This window comes from Rhamphochromis longiceps, linkage group LG9 (assembly GCF_057381845.1).
Source record: "Rhamphochromis longiceps isolate RC_006_pf linkage group LG9, R_longiceps_female_GT1.1, whole genome shotgun sequence".
NCBI lineage: Eukaryota > Metazoa > Chordata > Actinopteri > Cichliformes > Cichlidae > Rhamphochromis > Rhamphochromis longiceps.
In genome coordinates, this window is record NC_140565.1 from 10,646,502 (window position 1) to 10,666,318 (window position 19,817).

Here is a 19,817-nt window from a genome sequence, read left to right on the forward strand (position 1 = left end):
GCATGCAATGAGGGACCTTATTAACCCCGCTAAGACAACTGCCACATCCTGTTGATGTCTTTTTGTGGATCTCATTTTCGAGCTCAGTGCATAACTTAAGGTATACCGTGCAGTTCTCTCACTGCCCCCTGCAGAGCTCAACTCGGCTGAATCAAACAGAATTAGTGATAAAACTGGGACGACACAAGGAACTTTCTATTTGACTGAAGTGGATGAAAAAAGTGGTGCTCTTAAAAGATGTTATAAACTTTGTTTCTGCACAAAGTAAAGTCAACTAAATGTGTGAGTGTGTGTGTGTTTGCACTTTTTTCAGGTCAGAACCAGTTCTAGCTAGAATAAAAGAAAACCACAAGAGGATTATCTTGCCGTCAATCGACAACATCAAGCACGATACCTTTGAGGTGGAGCGCTATGAGAACTCTGGCCATGGCTACAACTGGGAACTGTGGTGCATGTACATTAATCCACCCAAAGAGTGGTGGGAGGAGGGAGACATGTCTGCACCAATAAGGTATGCCAGCTTCTCCCATTTAAACGTGAACACAGATCTCACACTTCTGAGATGTATTTTTTTCCACTTCTTTAAGATTTTCAATAAAACTGCCACCAAGTTCTTTTTTTAGTTTTGGGGAAGATTAGGGGAAAACAAGAAAAAAAGCTCCTGATGGGAAACCAGACTTCATTAAAGCAATAAAAAAATTACAGCCTAAATTAGAGAGTGGTGAAAATAGGATTTTAATTATCTGATTATCACCCATATATTTGTGTTAAATTGGATTTCCTTCCATTCTTTAATTAAAAATAAGAATAAATTGCATGAGTATGCACAAAAATGTTTAGATTTACCCTCCACATAATAGGCTGAAATATAAAGTGTGAAACTTTGCATAGTGGAGATTTGGGTTGTAGAAAAGTACTCCAAAATAAACATCAGATAAAGCCACAAAAAAACACATTCTGGTGTTTGCAAACGCTCAGTGTCACATGATAGTGTGTTTTCCTGGCTGCAGGACGCCTGCCATGATTGGATGCTCCTTTGTGGCCAATCGGGACTACTTTGGAGAACTCGGTCTACTCGACTCAGGCATGGACGTCTACGGAGGGGAGAACATCGAACTAGGCATCAGGGTTTGTGTGTCACCCAGTTTCCTCTTGTTCCTGCTCCCTCTTTACCCCTGTAGGTTTTAAGTGGAGCAGTGGCCACCGTAGCGTGGCACCACTGATAAATGAGGCCCCATTAAGAGTCCTGGAGGACCAGTCCTGTGTGAGCAGCTCACAGCAGGGCAATGGAGATAAATAGGTCACGTAGAGCAGAGCAGGAAGGTTGGAGTTTGTTTCTGTACATTTTGAGAGATTGGAGAGTCTTTTGTTTTTCTGCAAGGTTATTAGATTTTTCCTGAAAAAATAACGTCAAACATTTTCACAACCCGAGTGTGTTGGCTTTTATCCAGCAAGCTAAACAATCAAATATTTTTAGAAAGACAAAAACGGTTGCCTTGTCTTTGAGTTGACTTGGTCATAACTTGAATCTGAAATGGAAAGTTCTTATATCTTGTCATCAAAAATATCAAGATTCCCCCCAAAATTAAGTCTAGATAAGTAAACGTGTACAGATGCAATAAAACAGCTAAAATTCAGCTTCAACGCACCTATAAATATATTACAACTGCTGGAGATGAAGTATTAGCAAAGACATGAATCTAGCCCACAATGTCACATCTCAAGAACCACATTTCTTTCTGTTCCTCTTTTACTACAAAGCAGTGGGACACATATCCAGAGTTGCCCTGCGACAACAACATTTCTACATTTCACTACAACCCTTACAAGAGGATTGTTTGGATGTGTCCAGGGAGAAGGCCCTCATTCAGAGAAACTCTTTCATAACAAGCACTTGAATCAATGACTGTTTGGGTTTTAACAGGATTCTTGGGATAATGAATGTTAAGCGGTAGATATCAGCACCTCTATGGGGCAATTTTGCATGGTTGTTGTCCAACATCTTTTACATGAAATCATAGTACTGCTTATTTATCTTAGAGTGTGGCAGAGAGCAGTAAAATGTTTTTTTTTGGCATACCCTCTGTTGGTTAGCACCCGTGTCCTTGGGTAACAGAAACACATAGGTTATCTTTAAAACCTATGTGCCCATTTTCTGTTTGTAGTGCTCCTTATCTGTGGATGGAACATGTTTCATATTGTTCCCAGTGTGAAGAAAGACTGACGGACCTACTTTTTATCCAGTAGGAATGTTTGTCAGGAGTGAAATAGGTTGCATCTGTGCAATTGTTTGGCGACCTGTCAGTTTGAAGTTTCTGTTACGCTCACATCACTTTGACGTGGGTTCAGATAGCTTGGATATCCATGTCTTCATTATGTTCACAGCAGAAGGCTCGTGGGTTGGACACACTCAGCAGATACTTTATTAGATACACCTTGTCAGTATTAGGTTGGACACTCTTTTGCCTTCAGAGCTGTTTTAATTCTTCATGGCATAGATTCAACAAAGTACTGGAAACATTCCTCAAAGATTGATCGTGGCATGATGGCCTCATGCAGTTGATGCAGATTTGTCAGCTGTGCATTCACGATGGGAATCTCGTGATCTATCTGATTGAGATCCCCTGACTGTGGAGACTTTCCTGTTAGCTCACAAGAGTAGCACCTGATATGGTCCTCTGCTGCTCTAGCCCAAATTCTTCAAGGTTCACGGTTCAAAGTAATGCAAAAGTGGTTTTTAAGAAGAAGTTATCTGTTTTACTGTTGCCTTCTTGTCAGCTCAAAGCAGTCTCTGGTCGGGTCTGGTATCAACAAGATATTTTCACCCAGAGAACTGTCTCTCATTGGATATTTCCTCTTTTTTGGACCATCCCTTGGGATAACCCTAGAGATGGTAATACAGAAATATCCTAGTAGATCAGGAGTTTCCAAAATACTCAGACCAGTCCTTCTGTCAACAACAACCATGCCTAACGTGTCTTAAATCTTCTTTCTTTTCCATTTTGATGCTCAGTTCTTCTGTGAGTACCCTGCCGAGATCCACTTTCTGGGTAAATTATTCATTATGAGAGCAGTTAATCTCCTTTTGAAGCTTGTGGATGTGCACAACAATTCTACCTAACAGTGAGAGGTCAATTCAGGGTCCAGTGGTTTGATCTCACTCACAGTCCTGCATGAATGAATTCACAGCACCATGTCCTGTTCTCATCTGTTCTTCAAGGGGTTTTCCTCTGAAGCCTCTGTGTTTGTTTAAGGGCTGTGTTTTTCTGTGGCTGGGATAGTTCCTAATTGGTCAGTTGCTGGCTTTGCACATTTGTTCTCCAAACCTGCAGAGGATACCTCAGTCTTGACCTGCTGATTTTGATGGCTATCATTGTGAATGAAGTAAGGATTACAGCTAGGTCATTGGATTCCACCACTGATCAACTTAGAGATTGTAGCTACATGATGCCCTTATTTGGGCATGTCCATTTTTCCTGAGGTTGTGTAGAAGCTTTTGGAAAAAGGGATGAGTACCACTGGCTGTTTCCAGAGAGGATCCTGGGAGGAAGTTATCTTGTTCAGCTTCCTATTTCTTCAATAGCAAGTCTGCTAGGTCAAAAAGCTCTTTTTTAAAGTTTTGCATTAAGAGCTGTTTCAGTAGCTCTAGATGCACCATAACATTGTTCTAGCCATTCTGATATCATTTTCAGCTCAGCTGCTGGGTGGTTTGTATGAGGAGATAATTGATTCAACCTTCATGCTCTGAGGTTTCTTTTCTAAACCACTTCACAAGCAGGTGAAGCTCTTCTGCTGCAGTTAATTCTTAAACCTTTAGCACCAAAAATGAATGATGTCCAGTAGTTCTCCACTTTATCATTATACTTTCTTTGACCTCTGTTAATGAGAAGCAACAAAAGGAACGAATCTTGGTCAGGAAGAAGAAATACTCTTGTACACATTTAAGGCTATTCATCATCTCTCTCCTCCATATCTCTCTGATCTGGTTCAGATCACTGCCCCATCTCGATGTCTTAGATCTTCTTCTTCCCTTTCTCTCTCCGTCCCTTCCCCCCGTCTTGCCACCATGGGGAGCAGGGCTTTCAGCTGCTCTGCTCCACGACTCTGGAATTCCCTACCTCCTGATTTAAGAAATATCTCTTCCATCTCTCTCTTTAAGTCCCAACTCAAAACTCACTTGTTGTCTTATGCTTTTATGATTGTGTAAACTGCTTGCTTTTATGCTTCTTTTTTTATTCTGTTGTTGTGTAGCTCTTGGGGCTATGCTAGCATTCATGTCTTATTGTTCTGGCCCGCTGTCCTACATCAAAGCTGGGAAATAGCATGGTGAACTGTAGAAGATGTTTTGGCCACATCTTCAAGCATGACTTGTGCTTCTGACCGTCTCTTCTTGTTGATCTTTAATGACATGCCTGGAATCATCATGGTGTATTCGCTGACTGGGAGAGTGCTCTGGATGATACGTTGTCACAGCAAACAATATAAGTAAAAAAACATGCATTTATGTATGTATACTCACAGTTGGAGCTTAAAAGTTAACCCAGTGCTGAAGTGCCGAAAACCTCAGCTCCTCTTGATGCCCCTTAAGGTTGGCTAGAAAAAAATGAATAAAAGCAACAATTAGATATTTTTTATATAACAGAAAACAAGAAGAAAAACCGAGAAGGACTTCTAAATGTACAGATTTAGCTTTCATTAGTTCCAGCACAAAGAAAACACGTCCTTCCAGGTGCTCTATGCTCCAGCTGTTAGCTGTAATTGACTTTATAAATCAGGACATCGCGGCGACTGTGCATCTGCCTATTTATATTTCCTGCTGCCCAGCAGCCAGCAGTATATTATTGTGAGCTTTAATTCATACTCCTACTACCCACAGGTGTGGCTGTGTGGAGGCAGTATGGAGGTGCTGCCTTGCTCCAGAGTGGCTCATATTGCACGAATGAAGAAACCTTACCACAGTAACATAGCTTTCCACACACGCCTTAATGCCCTGCGTGTGGCAGAGGTCTGGATGGATGAGTACAAGTCCAATGTCTACCTGGCCTGGAACATCCCCATGGAGGTGAGAACGGCATTTTTCTGCACCAAGACCTCTCTTAGAGAGGATGCTGTCAGTCATGCTTGTCTGTTTGTGACTATCAGATGTCCATGTTCAGAGCCAAACAGTTTTTCTTTTGGTTCCACAATTTATGTAGAGACTTTAGGCATAATAACTTCCTTTGCTCTTGCAGAACCACGGTATTGATTACGGAGACATATCACAGAGGGTTGCACTGAGGAAGAGTCTGCAATGTAAGAGCTTTCACTGGTACCTAGACAACGTTTACCCAGAGATGAGGAGGTACAACGATACGCTGTTCTACGGTGAGGTGAGCCATGAAGGACAAAGACACAGGAAAAAGTAAGTTTGTAGATGTAAGATCTGATGTACAAATTAAACCACTGAAATTAAATAAATGATACTTACACAAAGTCCTAAGAAACTTGTATCTCCTCCACAGACCAAAATATAACAAGAAAGCAGGGACTCAGACAGCATGTACATCCACATCTTCTCAGCTGTTAATAGAAAATAAATGAGATTTAGAACTTTGTCTGATCCACACTGACACATCCTTGTTTTTAGCCTTTATACATTTTTAATCGGTAATTATTTTGGGGAATATTCATATTTTATGAATTAAGTCTGACTCTTTTTTTTTGTGTATTTAAGGTCCGCAATTCTAAAGCAAGCCACCTGTGTATGGATCAGGGTGTGAAGGAGAACCACACAGCCACCCTGCACCCATGCCATGGGTGGGGTCCTCAGGTACAACACTCTTCCTCACCACCATACTAAAGAGTATACTCCATCTTTTTCCAGTTGCTTTGCTTTCTCATGAAAACATACAGTGAGCTTCTCCGGTGATGTGATTTGCAGCTGTGTCTCAATCACAGGCTCAGCTGAAATCCTCCAAGGAGCGAGTTCTGCTGTCAGAATAAAATTGTGTCTTGCACTTTTTGTGTTGAAGCCCTGAGTCAGCCAGTGTCAGCTCTTCATCCCTTCAGCCCTAAGGGCCTCTCTTTTTAGCTCACAGTGGTAAACAGGTGCTTTAGGCAGAAAGTCAAGGCTTCAGTGGTAAAATGCTAAAGGAGCTAAAATTTCAATTCAATTCTGGAAAAATGAGTGCCGCTGATAGGTTTGTAGCTTGAACCCATCCGCTGGAACGTTAAAGGCAATATAATTACACTGCAAAGCAAGACACGAAGTAGGCAAGCTTCATGTTACTCGTGCACGGGAGAGAACCGGACAATCGCCGTTCCTTCGCTTGGCCCCAGTTGCTCTCGTCCGTCCTCCCGTACCACTGTCCTTTTATTGAGGTTACATGAATATGCATAAGTTCGTTAACATATGACGTCTACATACACACAAAGAGTAATAAATTCAAATTCAAATTTTATTTGTCACATACACAGTCATACACAGTACGATATGTAGTGAAATGCTTGGACAACTGCTCGTGACCTAAAGAAAACAAAAAAGGAAAGGCTATGAATAAGGTAGGAAATAAATATGAAAAATTAAAAAGGGGTAAATTTAACTAGGAAGGAATAAAATATAAATTAAGGTTAAAAATGAAATAACTGTACAACACAAATTAGAATGAAGGGTAAATTTAACTGGGAAGAATAAGATAAAATATATAAATTAAAGTTGAAAATAAAATAACTGTACAACAAAATACACCAATACACAGTATAGAACTATATAAGAATGTATGAAGAAATCTAAATATAAATAAATATATACACAATAACAGCAGCTGTACAAGTATTAACCGGAAATGAAGAATATAGTGACCAGTGTTGTGCAAAAACAAAGTCCAGAAAGTCCAGTGTGTGTGTAAGAACTGTATGTGTGGGTCAGTACTGTGTGGTGGTGTGATTGAGAGACCGTATCGCCTGCGGGAAGAAGCTCCTCCTCAGTCTCTCTGTGTTGGTCTTCAGGGAGCGGAATCGCTTTCCTGACCTCAACAGAGAGAACAGTCTGTTGTTGGGATGGCTGAGGTCCTTCACGATCTTCCTGGCCTTGGTCCAGCACCGCCTGCTGTAGATTGAGTGCAGGTCAGGGAGCTCGGAGCGGATGGTGCGCTCAGCTGACCGCACAACCCTCTGTAGAGCTCGTCTGTCCTGCATGGTGCTGTTCCCGAACCAGGTTAAGATGTTTCCCGCCAGGATGCTCTCTATGGTGCACGAGTAAAAGTTCCTGAGCACTTTGGAGGGCAGTTGGAAGTCTCTCAAGCGTCTGAGGTGGTAGAGACGCTGACGGGCCTTTTTCACCACGGTGTTGATGTGACAGGACCATGACAGTTCCTGCGTGATGTGAACTCCGAGGTATTTGAAGCTGTCCACTCTCTCCACTGGGCACTCGTTGATGACGGGGGTCTGGTAGTTCCTCTCCTGCTTAGTGCTGAAGTCCACTATCAGCTCCTTTGTCTTACTGACGTTTAGAAGGAGGTTGTTCCTCTGGCACCAGTTCTCCAGATTCCTAATCTCCTTCAGGTAGGCCGTCTCGTTGTTATCAGAGATCAGGCCCACCACGACGGTGTCGTCAGCAAACTTGATGATGGTGGTGGAGCTGGTAGTGGCCACACAGTCATATGTGTACAAAGAGTACAGCAGGGGGCTCAGAACACACCCCTGGGGGGCTCCAGTGCTGAGAGTGGTGGAGGCTGAGACATGTCCGCCCATCCTTACTGCGTGCGTGTGTGTGTGTGTGTGTGTGTGTGTGTGTGTGTGTGTGTGTGTGTGTGTGTGTGTGTGTGTGGACTGCTGATCAAAGGGTCAAACATCCTTGGTCAGGAAGAGGGTAGCCTCCCCCTCACCCTAGATGGTTCATCCTAGATAACACGGTGAGGAAGTCCTGCAGTTCATCTAAACAAAGACTAGACTAGAACAGACGCAACTACGTTAATCCTACCATAAAACAATAAAACACGGTATGACCTCTCATGCTCCCAAAGTGCTGTCTAATACACACACAGTTTGCAGACTATCAAGGATCAAAACCTCTACCAATCTACAATTAATTACAAAACTCTAAGCATATATAAGTAAATATTTCTAAGCATAAATGACAATCAACAATACAAATCGAACAGCCGCATCACACTTTCTTCACAAGACATGCTTCAGTTGCATTTTTTAAAGTTATCCTTTTGATGGAACAAAAAGTCTTCAGTTTTTATTAGACCACCAGTTTTTCACACTTGCACTTCCACGGAGATAAAAGCGACCCCATGGTGTCTTAGCGTGGGTTCTCTCCAGGTAGTCCGGCTTCCTCCCACAGTCCGATGACATGCACGTTAGGTTAAATGGTGACTGGCTGTAGGTGTGTATGCAAAACAGATAAAGCACATAAGTGCATAAAATAAAGTGCGATATGAATATCTGTGAAAAGATGAATGTAACTTGTAGTGGTCAAAGATACTAGAAAAACATTTTAATAAATACTCTGTTCTTAAGAAGAAGCAGTGACATCTAGGGACCACAAGTGGGATTTTTTAAGATTTTGAGTCCAAACGCTGTTAAATCACCTAACTTTTGTATGATGTACTGCAAACAGGATGCAGTTACTCTGCAAAAAGACCCAAACTGGGCTGACTGGGTGGTTGATGGAAAGCTTTATCTTTATATCTTTTGCAAGGCATTGCAACCACTATTCATGCTTTGTTAGGAACAGAATGCGATATAAACAATTTCCCAATCAGTCTTTATCGTCAGCACACTCAAAGCCTCAGAGCTAGATGCAACCAAAGGAACTGTTTTATCTGCACTGCTAAAGTGGAAATTACTATTAATCTGAACGAAAAAGCTGAAGTGAAAGACACAAAGGTTAGAAAACAGAGCGGGAAGAATCTGACTCACTTCTGCTTTTTCTTTCTGTCAAGTTGAGAAAACTGCAGAATTTGGTGTATATAAAATGTTAGGGCTATATGTGGGTTAGAACTCTGCTGAAACAACACTGTGATTAGCAGTGATGTACAGGAAAATCTTTGTGTTTAGCACTCAGTGAAGAACAAAGACATGTTTTGCCTCTCAGCAGTATTGGGAACAACACCATCCTCTTGTTCAAAGCAGCAAAAAAAAAACCCAACAGCTTGCATAATCAAGGAAAATTCCTGCCAGGTTACCTTCAACTTGTACATCATCACATACTTATTTCATCGTTAGCTAATAAAGAGAAGAGTATTCACTCAGCCAGTTCAGTAACTTTCCGTTTACTGTATGTGTGACGTATCTGTTTTCCTCTTAGTTAGGACGCTACACTAAAGAAGGTCAGCTGTTTCTGGGACCCCTAGGCAGCACTGGTGAGGACACTCGTTGTGTGGTGTACGATCAGATGAGCAACTTTCCTCAGCTCCTCAATTGTGAAAAGGTGACCAACGTGAAACAGAAGACATGGCATTTCTCTCAGGTCAGAAGTGTAAAGAAATCTCTTTTTCAATGATATAACTGAGTGTTTATAAGAGAAACTAAAATTTACTGGCATAGAGTTGAGAGGAAAAGTATCTATATGTCAGATTTTAAAAGGGACCTATTGAGCTCATGTCTGGGTCCATTCTTTTTTCTCTTGGACTCTAATATGAGAGTAGCTTTGCATGAATCTTCATTTCTCTCATACTCAGCATTGCTGCAGCCCCGTAGTTCATGCTTTATCTGACAGAACCGCCTTTATATTCCGAATACCTCCGTTGAAGCCACCTTTCTTTGTGTTAAAACCCTCACAAACAGAAGGTTTTAACACCGGGGCCAGTAGGACTTCACAGATAGATCTGTCTGTTTGTGATGACTATATTAGGATATCATCTCTGCTATTACTGAAATCAAAGCAGTCTGGTTAACGGGGATTATTTGCACATAAATTGAGACTTTGGCTATGATTAATATGAACAATAACTGTTGTAAAATTATATTTATGCTAGAAAATAAGGGGTCCTCTTAAGACAACTAAACCCAGACTGCTTAAAGGGTAACAAGCGACTCAATATACCTTTTACTTTGGCATTGATTCTCTTTTTCTTTTAATGTGAAAAACCTTTTGTAAGTCAATTTTCTGTTGGTCTTTTAGTTCTGTTTGGGTAACCTTTAAAAACTAAAGAGTTACAGCCTGTAGCACGGGAAGAGGAGAGCTTGAACAGTGATGCTGCAGACCTTCTGCCACATCGATTCTTTGTCACACAGCAGGACAAGCAGTGAAGAGTCCTGCAGACGTAGAAGTCTTAGGGAAATAGGGAGACCTTACTTATTTTATATAGATGTAAGGTAAAAAGTTAGTGCCATTTGTTTAAGAAAGAGGTTGCAACAGTTCACATAAGGCCCGGTCTGGTTACATACTGTTCTGTCACCATCACGCATTGTTCACAGACCATCTGTGAAATCTGTTAAAACCAAAGTATTGTATCTCCTTCTGCCTTGCAGAACGAATCGATCATAAATCGGGCTACTGGACGCTGTCTGGAGGTGGTGCCGGCTAATGTTTACTCCGGCCACCTGCTGGTCCTGCAGCCCTGCTCGGGGCAGAGGTGGACCATCAAGAACACTATGAAGCAGTGATCGCCTGGCCAGTTTCATTGGGACCAATTACAAAGGCTATTTCCAAGAGCTGTCACCTGACGTTACCTTGGCCAGTGGACAATCAATGATGCGGGGGCTCCTTAGCTTTTGAAATAAGACTCAAAAATAGATGGCTTTAAGGAGACGAGTGATGAGGTGGTTTGGAAACAATTGATGTTTTTTTGTTTTTGTTAGTTTTTTTTTAAAAACATGGACATTCAACGTGGTGAAAGTTTAGCATGAGGACCATTTCTCTATATGAATTTTACAAACTTTCAATGTGATGTTGCCATAATTCCTGTGTGCCACTTCTTTACAGTGTTTAAGTTTTAGTAGACATTTAATCGACCAAAAGCGTGTTCTTTCTTATGTGAAGGGGAAAAAAAGTTTCCATCTTCCATCAGTCTTTCTGCAATATTTCATTCATTTTGTGCCACGGACCGGCCCTAAATAACTAAAATGTGTTCATAACACACGGGAAAAGACACAGGGGAACTGAGGTAACGATAAAAACAATAAATATGAACGATAAAACGAAGAAAAAAACCCCCGGTAAACCATAAATTGCACACCTGAACCTCAACACTCGTGGCCCGGTACCAAACGACTCACGGACCGGTACCAGTGCATGGCTCGGGGGTTGGGGACCGCTGGTCTATGGTACTTAGAAATTAAGGAATGGCTACTCGTGACAGGAGAAAATTTTACACAGTTTAGCAAAAATGCCTGAAAAGTGATTCTTATGTTTTTCAGAAAATTCAAATCCTTGTAAATATTTATAATTTGAAGAAAAATATGCTAAAAATATTACTTGGTGTACTTTTTTTTTCAAATCACCCCAACAAGGACTCTGGGCTAAATCTCACTTCTATGTTTTATGGATTCTGACTTTTATTGCTATTTTTCCACCAAGCATTCTGTAGCATCAGATGCAATATATCTCGTAGCATGAAGTACTGTAAGCAGTTGGGTACAAAGTTTCTTTGCGCTAAGTTAATTTATTTGGTTAACTGCTGTGTGCCATAACTACTGAAAACCTAGTCAAACATAGGAAGCACTTTTTTGGACAAAGGGTTGGAACATGAACGAGAGAGGAGGATTGAATCAGGAATGCACAAAAGTACCAATAGTGGAAATGCAGGAGGCCTTAAAGGCTGAAATTATTAACGTACTGAGATGTATATGATGTCATATATTAAATTGCATAAGTGTGATCAGCTGGATTTTTGCTCCCAAGATTGTCTTCCAATAAACAACTGGTTTCCTGGGTTGTGCTTTGTTACTGTGTTTTAGGATACATCTGCAGTCTTTAAATTTGTCATACTTTAATTAGTATGCTTATTTTTTTCAGTTTAATTTTATTTTCAAGCTTGTTTGTAATTTTTTGCTGCTAAACTCATGCTTTATTTTGCTTTTCTGGACTATAAATAAGGTAGAGACAGCAAAGATGAGCTACCATGCTGGCCTGCTCTCCTTTTAACTGCTCCATCCATTTTCATGGTTGTGGTCAAAATATTTTCGGCATGCTGTGAGATTAGTCCTCAAAATCATCCCCCAAAATAGACTACTTCAAAAGAGATTTCACCCTCAGCTTCCAGCTGCATGGCATCTGCTGTAACTTACACCAACTCGACTTAAGAGTACTTTCATCACATTTTTTATAAAAGCGCTTCTACACAATATTACCCAGCCACAAATAAAGCAGCCAGGTGGCCGAACATTAAAGGGACTGTTCTATAAATGACAAGTTATGGGTTCAATCCTGAAGCAACCATATGTCCTGTAAATAGTGTCCTTGAATCAGACACTGACCTCCTACTGCTTACTCTCGCTAAACTGCTCTGGATGAAGCATCAGCTTAAATGCTTAAGATGTAAATAAAACAGGAGGAGACTGCTGGGAGCACAAGGGCCTGTTTCTAGCAGAGAGGGGGAGAGAGGAGTGAGGCGGCTCTGAGGGACAGAGCCTGCATGCTAACATAACACTGAATGCTGATCAGACTCTTAACGAAGAGACTGCTCATCGTTCTCTGGCGTGAAATAGGATTACCATATGTTGGTTAAAGTCCTGCTAAATGTAAGCCAGCAGTAAATGCTAACAAGGACAAACTGATCAAATAAACTCACTGCGTTACTTAGATAAGGTTGTATTTATGGGGATGGAAATTTGTATAATTTGTAGATTTTAGCATGTAAAAAAATGGAGCTATTTTTAAAGGATGACAAAAAATCTAGAAAATGAATGTAATTCATTGACATTATTGTATCATAGTTTGCATTGTTCTGACCAGCAGTGTCCTGCAGCTCCCTGTGAGCACTTAATGAAAGAGGTTATGGTTTAATGTCAGAGCAGAGAACTCACAGTTGTCAAATATGATTTTGCTCTAATATGCACCATGTGGCGCTGTATGTTTTCTGTGATTGGAGGGTAGTGTCACTGCAGCTGTCACCCCAGCCTGCTCTCTGCTCTGCCTCGGGAAAAAAGCAGCAGAGATACAGATGTAATTACTTGACAGAACAGCAACACTGTATGAAAATGTGACAATTTCATAAAACCCACTGCAGCAAGGGTAACAGATGATACAACACACAATACTGTGCACAACTCTTTAGGCACAGATGTTGGCAGCGAAGCATGGTGAAGCATCCCGCTGTTTTAGTTTTTGTTGTTTTGGGGGTTTTTTTGCAGAGAGCATGTCAAAACTAGAGACTAGAACTACAATTAGATCTTTTATCATGCAAAATAATCAGATCGCTTAAGTTCATTCTGTAGCGTGACAATGACCCCAAACAGAGCCAGAGTAATAGCTTCAGAACATGTACTGAATGTGCTTTATTAAAGGGTTTTTATCAGACTGTGATTTACGTTTACTTCACCTTATGTGTTCATTGTTGAGTAAAAGCTATTGATACCAATTATTTTTATACTATATCCTCACTTCACAGTGAGAATCAAAATCTGTTTCTTCTTTCTTTTGTACTAAACATGTTCTCACACTCTGGAGCCATTTTGGTAACATCTCCAGGCACTTATTTGTCCAATTATTTTTAAGCTATATCTATATTAACTTTAATTTCAGTGATCATAAAAGTTATATACTAGAATAAAAACAGTTTTAAAGTTTTAGAATAGAATAGGATAAACCTTTAATACTGCACAGATGAGAAATTTGGGTGTTACCCAGCTCTTATGGCAAGGGGAATATAAAATATAAAATTGAAAAATTTATAAATTATAAAATTTGCTGACTTTGCACCAAAATGGCTCCAGAGTGTGAGAACATGTTTAGTACAAAAGAAAGAAGAAACAGATTTTGGTTCTCACTGTGAAGTGAGGATATAGTATAAAAATAATTGGTATCAATAGCTTTTACTTTTACTTTTACTGTTAGCGCCGGTGTCCTTCTATTATAGTGATACTAAACAAGGCAGGAAATTATATTTTTATTCTACAAAATGAAATGAATGTATCTACTCTGCAGAAGTGTTTGTGAATTTCAACAGATCGATTAGCTTGCTGCATTATATGTATGAACTGCATTTTTATCAGTTGCAGTTTCACCATCTCAGTGCCTAATGCTTCCCTCTTGTGGTGTCATGGTGGTTAGAAATAAATATGATATGTTATATGAAGTATATAATAAAAGCAAAGGCTTCACGTAAAGAGGGATTGGGACAGCTTTTAAGCAGGGTGACCTGCAGTATCCCACTGATTAACAGCCTCAACTGACACGTTCATGATGACTTTTGCTTTGTTCCCATTCCTCAGATCGATTTTCCCTTTATAAGGTTTGCTAAACCAGATGCTATATTTATGCTAAAAGTGGCCATAAAGAGTAAGGTCAGAAGGAGGAAAGGTAATACAGCAATGAAGAATAAAGGCAAAGTCAAAGACCGATTCCAGCTTTAAAAGCTATCTATGTATTTTTTTGTACATAGATTTATATGAAAAAGATGATCTGATTTCTAGCAGCAAAGGGCACATGCAAAAAAGCATTGGCAGGATAAATTCAGTTAAAGGGGAAAATCAGTGCAAAGGTACAGAAAAATACTTATATTAGTTTGGAAATCAACAAGCAAAGAAATCCAGATAGATGTGATTTTTCCCATTCAATAGTACTTTTAATGTTCATAATTAAAAATGCTTTTGATTAATTTTGTCAGTAGGAGTAAAAGTTTGATGATTTTTTTCTCAGTGTTACTGCTCCATTAATAATAAGTGTTTAATAATTAATAATAAGTGAATCCAAGTTTTACCCCAATGTTTCCACCATTCCTCTCACCTAACCCTCATTTCCTCTTCAGGCCTTGCCTTTCAACCACACACACCCTCTACAGCAAATTAACAATATCTGAAAGTCATGTCCTTAAGAAATAAGAGGGGAAAATCGAGTTAAGACCCAACACAGGACCTGAAAGGTGCATCTAGCCCTTCAGCTGATTCATCTACCGTTTGCTGAACCCTTGTCAGAAATTGTTAGAAGAAGAAGAAGCTATTCTTAAGGATGGGAAACTCTTGATTGATGGAATCTTGAATATAGAAAAGTAACAATGGATTTTAATCCACAATGTAATGCCATTGGGAAAGCATGTGATTGGCAAATGCATCATTTTTCAGGATAGCAATGATCCCCAAAATACTGTCAGTACAGTAAAAGCATACCTGGATAGAAAAACATACAATAGAACAGCATCAGTCATGGCTTGGCCTCCCCAGAGCCCAGACCTCAATATTACTGAAGCAGTGTGGGATCATTGTGACACGAGAACGGAACAAAAGGCGGACAACACCCAAAGACGTGCTCTGAATATCCTTCAAGAAGCCTGGAAAACTGTTCCTGTGGAAATGACAAGAAAACTAGAACTGAAGAATAACAGTTACAATGCCAAATATTGACTTTCAAGCTTGTTATATTGTTATAAACTCTATTTTACGTATATTTCCATTTATGTTTGCACATGTTCAATAAAATCATTGCTCCTGAGGCAACGAGGAATGGCTAAAGATTTCTGCCACTACTCCATAACAAACATCAACTAAAAGTGTTTGATAAATGCATTCTATTTGCTTTTTTAAAAATCACAAAGTGAGAGATTTTTTTTCAATTTAAGTGAGCATTATGTTAATGTTTTAAATGTCATGGCATAGGATCAGATCGCTTCAAAGTAAATTATATTTTGAAATGTACAATCCCTTAAACACTGTGTCCTGATCTTGAACTAATAACTACTGAGATCTCAAGTCTACTGCATAATAAGACAAACAGCACCATTTAGAAAATTTCTTTTTATTGCAAGTATTCTTAATGCTTTGATGTTTTGTACAGATTTTCATATTTACAGTGATAATTAGTATTCGTCTAATAAATAATACAACTGAAAGTCATTCTCTAGCCTACATGTTTAAATATTGCACGTGCAAAGTATGTATAATATGTGCTTGTCCAATAGATATGCTGTCTTAGCAGCTATTTACAATGTTACATAAGAAACAAATGTGGGATCCAACCACCATGCTACTAAAGAGACACTGTGCGTTTCCCCTCCAAAACAAACCCTCCACTTCAGTGATGGAGTCATGCAATTATTCTACTGGGGTGAAGACAGTTTAATTACAGCATCACTGCAATAACAGTATCCATCCAAAAAAAAAAAAAACATCAAATAAAATTTTAATTATTTCTAAATAAGAAATTCGTGATAAAACAGTTTTCCAATTAACCACTACATAACAGTAGTGTCTAGTTCTTATTTGGTAGGAAATGTCCACCAGTGCTGTAACGTTTTCAAAAATAATAGTAAAAGAAAAAAAGCATTTTGATGAAAAACTAAACCAGCGTGACCTACTGTACAAGTTTGTTTAGGCTGCTTTTGCAGCAGTGCTCTTTATAAAGTCTCCAGGGTGTGATAGTAATAAATCATCTGTGAATGAAACCTTTTACACGTTTAAAATCACTTTGTCTGCCATAGGCAAGAAATCTGTTCCTATAAATACACCGTTTAATTATGTGTTCGCATTGCAACTGCTGCTCTGCCAGAAGTGTAGGTAGAGCAAAGTCAACCTATACATTATACATATCCTCATATTTGAACATTCAATATCAATATATTTTCCACATATTGTGAATATAACGCTGAGTGTGCAGAGAGGGAGAAACACGCAAACACCGTGACGAGACAAGAGCACAGGCAGTGTGATGTTACTTCACCTCTAGATGGCACTATTGCACAACCTACAACCTTCTGCATCGTTTCACTGGAATGGATGACAAGTACAGTGCAAAAACAATAACAGGAACAAACTGAGTCCGATATGATATACATATTTATGCCAAAAAAAAATGCCCGTTTGATCTTGTGTTTCCATGTAGGAACAGGGAAAAATGTCTATATTGTGTTGTCTGGTTCACCTCGGCAGAGTTCTATGGCTTTGGCAGGAGGGTTGAGAGGAAACAGAAAGGGCCTTTACCGCCTGCACCTGGCATGTTTGTGATGAAGCAGCTGCCTCTACTCCTGCTGAGCCTCCTCCCTGTACCTCTGAACCCGAGTGAGCAGAGAGCACCGACGGTCATGCACACACACAGATACTGTACACTTCAACAGACACTGGAGATACAAATGATGGGCCATTTGCTAAACCTGCAGCACACACTGCTTTCTATGTGAAAGAACCATTCTGTGAGAAAAACTCTACTGCTCATTTGATCTATGACCTCTGAAAAACAGTTCATGATTTCCATTACTATTCAATTATAAAAAAAAAAAAAAGTACATTCCCTGGGTTATACAGCACTGATATGCAAAGCTTAATTGTATATCTGTAACTCTAGAACTGCAGTATTTATAGTTTTCTTAGTTTAATATTTCAATTTCATATTCTTCTTCTAAGTATAAAATCCCTTTTGTTATATTTGTCTCGTTAATTTAACTGAAATACACTGAAAATTGCTCACAAATTAAGGTTTATGTGTCAATACAAATGCAGGTTTTATTGCTGGGAGCTTCCCGTGATGCACTGACTATTTCTTCTTCCATGACACTAATGTTTTGTCTTTGCTTCATCATTTATGTACTGTACTGTATCCCCAGTTTTCCAGCGAGGGCTGCGTACATTTTGATTGCATTAACGTTTTTATCCAGCCTTTATGTGCAAGCTTGAGCTGCAAAATTCAAATGTAGTTACTGACAGGCCAAAGTGCAACAGGGAAGAGATTAAATGGGATCAAAGGGAGTGGCATTATAAATTCCTTCCTTCCTGAGATTCAAATCCTCCAATCAAAACGGTGCCAGCAATGCAAAGACAGATTTCTTTAAAGGATTGCACACAATAACAAAGTCAGTCGTTTATTTATTAAAGCACTGTTAATAATTTTAGTTGCTGCTATTTCAAATAAATGTTTGGTACAACAAATTTCTCCGTGTTCTGTCTCAGGCTTTATTCGGGCCCTGGTACTAGAGCTATGGTCTGTTCTTGAGTGCAGCAGTGACGACATCAGAGTGGTCCGTCCCAAACCAACTCCCATTGACCCCACAGATAGGAGTTGCATTAAGGTATTGTATGTATGTGCGTGCGTGTGTGTGTGAGAGAGAGAGGGAGAAGGAGAAACTTCCTGGAGCCCACAGTGCCCCAATTTTTAGATATCTACATAATAGTACAGACACAGATCTCTTAGAAGTTTTGCTTTTCCATCATGTTTTTAGCTCACTGGTTACAAAGGTGTTTAAATTGATTAAAATTAAATTGATTCCAATTATTATTAACCCAGGACTCAGAATAGTGGTCCATGTGTTGCTGTGATACCAGCAGCCATGTAGAAAATTCACTTGTGAATATTCATATTTAAGAAACTGGCAATAGTGATTTTGTTAACAAGAAAGGCTTTTTGCTGATTGGTTTATGGGTGTCTGGGCAAATAAGCCTTACTTTCATAAGACTGCATTTTTAGTTATGTTTTTGGCAGAATTTCTCTCAGGAAAGCTTCAACAAGCTCCAGCGTGAGCCTGTCTGTGTGTGTCTGATGCTTGGCCTCTGACAGCAGCCAAGTCATCTCTCTCAGAGAGACTAGCCAAGTGAATACGGACAGCCAGTGATGTGTAAACTGTGTCCTGCCACAGGCGACTTTAAAGTCTGCCTTATCAGTGGGTTATACATATATGCTGAGGTCAAAGGAAAACTAAATATACACACACCAGCACTTTGGTGAATTAACTCGAGTCTTTGCTTTAATCTGTGCTAAGTACAGTAGGAGGTTTGGTAGTACATATGAAGATAAGTTCACACATGCACAGAAACATCAGAAGACACATGAAAGTATAGATATTTCTATTTTAGAAAAAAAAATCCATCGTATCTTGTTTTTTTCTTTACGTTTCTTTGAAGCTGTTTAATATAATCTAAGTTGTAGCTCGTTTGTGCAAGTGTCTCTCTTTTTTTCCTTTGATGCTTTTGATGATATATTTTCCCTGTTCTACCAGACCCAGTGAAAAATGCAGGGAGCTTTCCTGTAGTTTAATATTCTTCAGGCTGCAATAGGTTTCTGCTCAACCACTCTGCTCAGAATATATGTCTTATTCAGTTTTGAGAGTGTGGTAAACCATGTTTTATCTTTGCAATCATAAATTCTTTTTACATTTTGTTTTGCTTTGAATACTACAGATATTATTTGTCATATTATCGGTAGTGTTTGTAGTTGAATAGTGTTATATTATTATTATGTGTTAGGATTTGATCAATCCATGACGTGCACAAATGCATTCACAATGGTCTTTAAAAGCAAATACATTTTTTCTCTCTAACAGCTGCTGTATTTACTTTCCTCTTCAGTCCTTCCTGTACTTGGTCAACCTCCTCTCCTCTTCCCAGTCGGTGTGGCAACTGCTGGGCCGACAGTCTTTGGCCAACAAAAGCGAATACACCCTGAGGGAGATGCCAACCTCCATACCTGTAAGTGTTTTTCTTCTTCTTCTTTTCCACACACTGCAGTTTTTTTTTGTCATCCATCTGAGGGCATGTTTGCACTTTTTATTTGGCCTCCAAACACCACCCACCCATTTGTTTTACTTCAAACGCATTCAAATAAACCCTCTCACACTGAGACTGATATACGTTCTCCACCTTACCCATTGTAAATTTCCACACAGTTTTCGTTTTGCACCCTATCCGGTGCATTCTTGTTCAAAGCCTCTCATTTTACTCCACAGGATTTGATTGACAGACTGATT

At 39.6% G+C, this 19,817-nt stretch overlaps 1 pseudogene; it reads left to right on the plus strand.

Moving 5' to 3' along the window:
• The window catches only part of LOC146661710 (polypeptide N-acetylgalactosaminyltransferase 17-like), a 29,688-nt pseudogene extending 17,825 nt beyond the window's left edge, over window positions 1-11,863 (plus strand).
• Window positions 11,864-19,817: the final 7,954 nt, after the last annotated feature.